This window comes from Gossypium raimondii, chromosome 6 (assembly GCF_025698545.1).
Source record: "Gossypium raimondii isolate GPD5lz chromosome 6, ASM2569854v1, whole genome shotgun sequence".
Taxonomy (NCBI): domain Eukaryota; kingdom Viridiplantae; phylum Streptophyta; class Magnoliopsida; order Malvales; family Malvaceae; genus Gossypium; species Gossypium raimondii.
The window spans coordinates 1,147,106-1,156,076 of NC_068570.1; positions in this window are offsets into that span (position 1 = coordinate 1,147,106).

The window sequence follows — 8,971 nt, forward strand, 5'->3', positions numbered from 1 at the left end:
AACATCGTATCCACATGCGTGGGATTTTTCTTGAAATTATCTTGGATTTTTTCAGATATTTTCTTGGTTTTATATTGAGTTAATTTTGATTATAATTAATCAAATTTTTATTATTATTTAAATTTCTGATCGAGTTGATATCATAAGTTGATGTTATGAGGTTTAGAAAGAGTCCAAATGATAATACTCTTCCAAGAAGATACCTACACTTTCAATCAACCCAAACTGAAGTCAAATGTCTTCAAACGTTTAACTAATTAATTTTCTTTACCACTATTCAAACGCCCAAATCGTGATGTTTGTTAACGCAATTTGGATATATTAATTCTAGTCTACAGAACATTAGTCAGTAAATGTTTTTATTTAAAAATGGATTTAGAACCCTATTACTAAAGTCCAAACTAACTATTATACAATGGATAATTGCAGTCCCAACAAAATACACTTAATATTACGGTCATTCACCTCAAGCAACCTCACTTACAACAAGGATTATTCTCCAATAAAATCCATACCACAAAAGTGTAAGAATACAAAATAGAATTATATCAATAAACACTCCTACAAAAGCAATCAAAATGCATTGTTATAGGCCAATTTCGCCCGGGCCCATACCAGCAAAACAAAAACAGCCCAATTACAATTGTCAAGCCCAAATACCAACCCACCTAGACCTAACCTAGAAGCCCAATCAATAGACCCTAAACAAAATTTAAAACCCGAGCCCAATTACAAGACCAGTCCTAATGCAAACCATAAGCCCAAAACCCGAATGGCCCAAATCTAAAAAATAAAAATAATAAAAAAACCTAGCAGAAAACAAAAGAACCCTAGGCGCCGCACCTAGGGTATTTTGACCCTTGGTCTTCGACCCTCTCTGCATTGCAGGCCACCACCTGCCGCCACCGCCTGCCCACTTGTGCTCGCAATCAAGTGACAAGAATATTAAAAAGCTTATAATCGGCTATAAAAGCCATGATAAGCCACTGTAAATGGGGATTTTTTTTTAGAAATAAAAAAAATAGATTCAAAAAAAGATTCAAAAAAAACTAAATGTGACCTTTTTATTTTTGTTTTCGTTTTATTTTATTTTTATGTTTTTTATTATTTCAAAATATTAAATAAAATGAAAAAGGAGAGGCTCTTTTACCTTTTGCCATCGCCAGAGTGCTCAGGGAGGCAAGGAGGTGGAGAAATTTTTCGGCTTTTCGGTCGTCGTGTACGGCGGAGCCGTCGCCGGCAACTGGCAGTAAGAGCAGTGGCCTATGGCCAGATTTTGGGCCAGTGCCCAGAGAGGGAGAGAGGGATTGAGAGCATTTTTAAAAAAAAATTTTGAAGGAAAGGGGAAAAATAAATTTTTTTTTAGAAAATTTTAGCTTTTATAGAGGGTCAAAACGATGTCGTTTTGAGCGCCAAGCCCAAGCGCCAAAACGACGCCGTTTCGTGCTCAACCCGCTCACTGACCCGACCCGCAAGAGGATCCGCGTGTTTTTGTGGAAGGGTCTATTTGCGCATTCAGCCCTTCCACTTTTTAATGTTTTTTAATCAAGTATTTTTATTTTTTTCAATTTTACCCCACAATTTGTTGCGCTTACAATTTGGTCCCAATGGAAATGTGCGTTTTGGAGGGTGGGGGATTATTGCCCATTTAGTCCCTCGTTATCTGCACGTTCAATTTGGTCCTCTCTCTTTTATTTATTTCTAATTTTCCCCCGAATTTTGTTTTAGAGTTCAATTTAATCCTTTTTTTTTTGCTATTTTTGTTATGTATTTATTTACCTAAATAATAAATATATTTATTTTATTTGTTTATATTATTTTATATAATCTTTAAGCTTTAAGATTTCTACTATTGTTATTATTATTATTATTATTATTATCATTATTACTGTTATTATATTTATCTTTTTAGTTTTATTTAATATTTCTTTGTCTTTTATTTGTTTGCTTATTTTCAATTTTTTTTAGTTTTTCATTTGTTTATCTACATATTTTTCTTATATAATTGATTCATTTGTACTTTTTCATTATTTATCTTGTTTTATTTTCATTTTTTCTATTATTATTTGTTGTCTATAATCGCATTCGTTAATATTTTGTCATGTATATTAGTACCGTGATTTATTTTTACATTTTATCATGAAATTATGTTACATTAATTCTACCCTATGCATAAATTATGACTTTAAAATAAGTAAAGCTACGTATTTTGAGATTCGAGAAGTTGTGCCTTAACTTATTGGGTTTCGATTTTTCTCGCGTTGAATCTAAATAACCGAATATCTTTCTAAAACTAAAATAAATGTGTTTTAAATAAAGATAACGTAATATTCAGTATTTGGGATCGTCGAGAGGATTGAGCCCTAACGTATTGGGATCCAATTTTCCTCGTTGAATCCAAATAATCGAGAATATTCTTTAATCAAAACACATAAATAAAAAGTTCATTATCGGGAATTCGATACGTTGAGTCCTAACGCATTGGATATGACATGTTGTTTTCTCGAGATGAGGATTTTTCTAAAAAATAAAGGCAATATTCAATGTTTGGAATTTTGAAAAATTGTGCCCTAACGTATTGGGCTACGATTTCTTCATCTGACTTAAACAATTGAATATCCTTTTAAATTTTATTGCATGAGTTTTTTAGGACAAGCTCATTTTTGAGGAGGTGAAATATCATGCCCTAACTCATTGAGTGTGACATTTTCTCTCTCCAAAATGAGAGGGTCTTAACGGGTAATTTGATTTATATAAGTTTTTTTACAAAAGATCGTATTTTAAATCTCTTCAAAGTTTTCAATTTTTGACATTAAGGCATTAATTAATTAACTAGGTACCAATTTTTTGGCCTCACGAGGGTGCTAATCCTTCCTCGTACGTAACCGACTCCTGGACCAGTTTTTCTGAATTTCATGGACAAAAATCGTTGTTTTAATAAAATCAAATCGCTTATTAAAAATAACCATTTTTCGAGGTGACCCGATCACACCTCATCAAAAAATATTAGTGGCGACTCCCGTTTTTAATTTTTATTTTTGAACCAACATCAACCCCGTTTTATCAAAAAAATAGTGTCAACATGCATACCACATATGTACTATAATGCAACCTATTTATTGCCTAAACAAAGCATCACATATAGTTATATGTCTCATCAATAATTATATGTCACATCAATAATACAAATAAATTAAATTAATCTTATGTTGCCTTCTCAAAAAGATACATTTATAGCATATTGCATAAAATGTTTACATCAACCTAATGATAACCTAAAAAAGACTACAAAATCAACTAAGCACACAATTAATCTTAGCTGACCAAAGCATAAAATGGTTACAGCATTAACTACCAAAAGTCAACAAAATAAAACATGCTGCTGTCGAATTACACCATGGACACTAGCATGCATCTGCTGCATTCTTGGTTCTTTTCATGCAACGTTCACGTTGCATGGTTTCTTACATGTAGCTGCTGTTGTTGCCACCTTTAAACAATAAGAAATGGAATGTGAGTAGCAGAGATGAGGGAGTTGGATTTAAAGGGCTAGGGGATGTCAACACAGCACCTTCATTAACAAGTGTTCTTGTTTTTTTTTTTTTTTGTCATTTAATTTCTAAAAACTAATTCTAAAAAACAAAATGAAAAAGATAAATTAGGAGTCCCAAAGTTGTAAATTTTTTATTTTTGGTGCCTAAAAATGAAAACTGTGACCTGCTGTCTACCCAAATATGTATATTCCCCCACACTCTAGGAACAATAATTTCTTTAATTAAGGTTAAATTTTGTTATTAGTCCCTCTACTTTGTAAAAGTTACAGATTTAACCCATACATTTTAATTTGATTAATTTTGATCATTATACTTTTTGAATTGGTGAATTCTAGTCTCTTAACTTTTTAAATTTTAAAATCTAGTCTTAACCCTAATAAATAGTAGTTAAATCCGTTTGTTTAAATTCAATTATTAGTCTTGTATTATGTTTACGATTGTAAATTTAGTCCATATTCTCCAATTAGATCATTCTAAGTCCTGTACTTTTTGAAAATTAAAATTTTATTCTTGACGTAAATGACCGTCATAAATCCATTAACTGAATATATTTTAGTGAGTAATATTTGGAAATAATAAGACATAGCATTATATATATATGGTAATATGTTTTTCGATCGATTTTAAAAATAGCAAAACTTAACTTAATGAAGGTAATAATTATCGTTTGATGAGAACTAAAATTCTAAAGTTGAAAAATATATAAATTAAAATACAAGAATTAAATTCATAATATAGAGATTAATCACGTAATTGAACTAAATGTTGATATAATTGTAAGTACATATCTTAAAGGATCACGCAAAATCCACCCACGTTTTCTACTTTTGACAAACAACAGTATACATAGCCAATTGAAGCTTGGCAGTGTTCGGAAATATTAAAGTTTTGGATAAATTTTCTATTCATATTTTTTTAATCTAAATTCGGATATTTCTGATTTTTAACTATTTTATATTGACTTAATTTTGATAATAATTAATTAAATCTACATTATTTTTAAATGTTTTGTTGAGTTGGTGTCACGAGTTAATTGGGCATCAATTCCTAATTAAACTATGAAGGTATTTTAATCTTTTTATGTAAAAAAATCAATAAAAATATGGATACAATGGGATTCAAACTCACACCGATTGCATTAGTAAAACATTTAATTTACCACTCAGCTAAAATATTATTTTGATATTTGTATATATTTTAATTTTATTATGACCACTCCATTAGTTCCATCAGTTTTATACCTATACTATTATTAAACTCCGGATCGAGTTGGTGTATGAGTGAATCGGTCACTAACTTGGTTAGGAAATTATAGGAATGTCATTCTGTAACTAAAATAAGTAATATTATGGGTAAACTACTAAAATAGTCATTTTTGTTTACTTTAGGTTACATTTTAGTCACTTAAGTTATCACACTGTAACATTTTAGTCACTGAGCCGTTGATTGCCATTAACGATATAATGGTAAGCTGATGTGGCACATTAAATCATCATTACAAACAAAAATTTTAGGTTAATTTCTGTAATCGGTCCCCATATTTTTTCATTTTGAGCAATTTCATTTTTTCTTTCATGTTATTTTTTCTTCTTTTTTCTTTTCATTCTCTTTTTCTTCTCCCTCTATTTTCTTTCCTTCTCCATTTCTTTTAACTTAATTTTTCTATGTTTACCATTTGTTAAAACTAATTCCTATACTTTTATTTTTTTTGAACAATTTAATTTTTTTGAGTAAGATAAGCTTGTAGACTAATTTTAAGAATAATATTTAAGAATTAATTTTCAAAGGGATTGAAAAGGGAACTATTATACCCTTTAGCCAAGTGGGGATCAAGCTCAAGCCCCTGCCTGCTAGAAAGCTCCATCTAACAAGTTACATGCTAATGTAGAAAGCTCCATTTAATGACACATACGATAAAAGCATTTAATTTCAAATCAACTTTTAATTCAAATTGTCTAATTTAATAGTTTGGGTAGGCTTTATAATATCTTTGTTGACACGAATATCGTTTAGCATAATAGTTGTAAGGATGATAGTAGTAGTTTTCATGTTGATTTGGTTGAGTTTGGATAACATTTTAGATTTGGTTTTGAGTTTGGTATTAGAGAAATATCACGATAGGAGTGAGTCTACACTTACTGTATCAATTGTTAATGCTTGGATTTGATAAGACAGAAATGACAGTGGAATTAGGCAGTTCACCTCGTTGGGTACAAGGCGGACAACCACTATAAGAGGTGTTCAGACGAAGATGGTGTTGATATTGGGTTAGGTTGTTGAAGGAGGAATGAAAGGAGCGGAGAGAAAGAGAGAGTCCCTTTTTCCAGTCAGATTTGAGAGATTTTAAACCCTTAGCTACAATCTCGAGATGCCATATGTCACGTCTCTATTAGCAAGTCAGGAATAAGGGGCCAAATGGTTTGTCACCATAGGTTTAGGTAGGGTGGCGATTGGACGTGCTTTCAATCACTTTAGATGAAACTCAATAGTGAGGTTGAGTAGTGACGATTAATGAGTAGAGCTCACATAAATTAATATGACTGTTAGGTCAAGGAATGTTCCCGAAAGATATGTATGAGTAATAAGTGGAGCTTTCGTGAGGAGTAGATCCAAGCGGCGGAGGCATAACAACTCTAAATTTATGATTTAGCTAAAATTATATCTTTATTAAATAAACTCTGTGATTTTTTCTTAGAAGAGCCCAATAAACAACTCCAACTTGATGCTTTAGTAGTACATTGATATCCACCAATACAGGGGTAAGGTTCCAATCGACTTTCGTTCTCATATGCTTTAGTATGTTGAAATGTTCTTTCAACACAATTACTGATAATGCATGTTTTGAATAAAATTATTATTCAAAATAAATAAATATATTAAATCAGCAAAAAGATATATATAGTAATAATACTAAAAATTTATTTATTATAATTATAGGTAAACATAAGTAGGAATGTGAGGAGTTATATAAACTTCTAATGGAGTTGCTTTAGGACTCATTAATTTGACTGCTTCAGACAAATCGACTGGATTGTTTGATGGAGTTTCAAACTCGAACTAATACAGCAAATTACCCAGGGTAAGCTCTAATGGAGTTAGTGGAATTGTAAACAAAAGCAGGAAGGCGAGGAGTTATATGAACTTCTAATGGAGTTGCTTTAGAATTCGTTATCCCAAGTGCTTCACGCATATCGACAGCTTCGTTTGATGGAGTCTCAAACTCAAACCAATGCAAATACATTAGCTAGTGTAAAAAGCAAAATTTGAAGTGCAAATGAAATTCCAGGGCACATTCTTCTACCACTTCCAAATGGAATCAGTTCAAAATTCTGTCCCCTCACATCAATGTCTTTGTGAGTAGTCATAAATCTTTCAGGTTGAAATTTAAAAGAGTTTGCCCATATAAGTGGATCATGATAAATCTTATAAAGATCGTGATCTTTTTTATGTAAAGTGAAGTAGCCTTTTTACCGTCACCCCAAATCATACATCAATGATCAATCCAATTCCATTATCAATTTTCTCTCCATTTTTCTTGTTTTGAAAACACTGATCAATCAAAATGTCATTAAGAGCTGGACTTGATTTGACATGTAGTGCGATACTTTACGCCTCCTTGCGGATTTGATATCGTGCAAGGGCCATTCATGTCTTTACCATTAGATTGACTAACATTACTTGGGCAAACCACTTTTCCTTGAAATATTTGAAATTTATTGAATTCTACTTTTTCTTCAGGAAAGAAAAAATACCAAAAGTTACATATGGTATTATTACATGACAAGTATAGTACCTTAGAAATTTGTTGAATTCTACTCATTTTATAATAAAATTAAAATACCAATTAGTTAATGGAATCATAAAAAAAAAAAAAGGAAGACAAGGGGTTATATAAACTTCTAATGAAGTTGCTTTAGAACTTGATATCCCAAGTGCTTCACACATATCGACAGCTTCTGGTGCTGTTTTCTTCGAGTTTGTGTTTCTTCTTGAGATCGACAGAAAAGAGAAAAGAAGTAGTAGTGGAAAAGCAACGATTGCAACCGTTGAAGTTGCTGTGAGTGAATGGAAATAATCCATCGCCCGATTCCCACTTCAATATTAAGATAAGAAATGGAATGTGAGCAGCAGAGATGAGGGAGTTGGATTTAAAGGGCTAGGGGATGTCAAGACAGTACCTTCATCAACAAGTGTTCTTGTTTTTTTTTTTTTTTGTCATTTAATTTCTAAAAATTAATTCTAAAAAACAAAATGAAAAGGATAAATTAGGAGTGCCAAAGTTGTAAATTTTTTATTTTTGGTGCCTAAAAATGAAAACTGTGACCTGCTGTCTACCCAAATATGTATATTCCCCCACACTCTAGGAACAATAATTTCTTTAATTAAGGTTAAATTTTGTTATTAGTCCCTCTACTTTGTAAAAGTTACAGATTTAACCCATACGTTTTAATTTGATTAATTTTGATCATTATACTTTTGAATTGGTGAATTCTAGTCTCTTAACTTTTTAAATTTTAAAATCTAGTCTTAACCCTAATAAATAGTAGTTAAATCCGTTTGTTTAAATTCAATTATTAGTCTTGTATTATGTTTATGATTGTAAATTTAGTCCATATTCTCCAATTAGATCATTCTAAGTCCCTGTACTTTTTGAAAATTAAAATTTTATTCTTGACGTAAATGACCGTCATAAATCCATTAACTGAATATATTTTTAGCGAGTAATATTTGGAAATAATAAGACATAGCATTATATATATGGTAATATGTTTTTCGATCGATTTTGAAAATAGCAAAACTTAACTTAATGAATGTAATAATTATCGTTTGATGAGAACTAAAATTTTAAAGTTGAAAATTAAATAAATTAAAATACAAGAATTAAATTCATAATATAGAGATTAATCATGTAATTTAACTAAATGTTGATATAATTGTAAGATTGCTGAATCCCTTTCATATCTTAAAGGATCACGCAAAATCCACCCACGTTTTCTACTTTTGACAAACAACAGCATACATAGCCAATTGAAGCTTGGCAATGTTCGGAAATATTAAAGTTTTGGATAATTTTTCTATTCATATTTTTTAATCTAAATTCGGATATTTCTGATTTTTAACTATTTTATATTGACTTAATTTTGATAATAATTAATTAAATCTACATTATTTTTAAATGTTTTGTTGAGTTGGTGTCACGAGTTAATTGGACATCAATTCCTAATTAAACTATGAGGGTATTTGAGATTCAAACTCACACCGATTGCATTCGTAAAACATTTAATTTACCACTCAACTAAAATATTATTTTGATATTTGTATATATTTTAATTTTATTATGCACACTCCATTAGTTCTATCAATTGTATATCTATACTATTATTAAACTCCGGATCGAGTTGGTGTATAAGTCAATA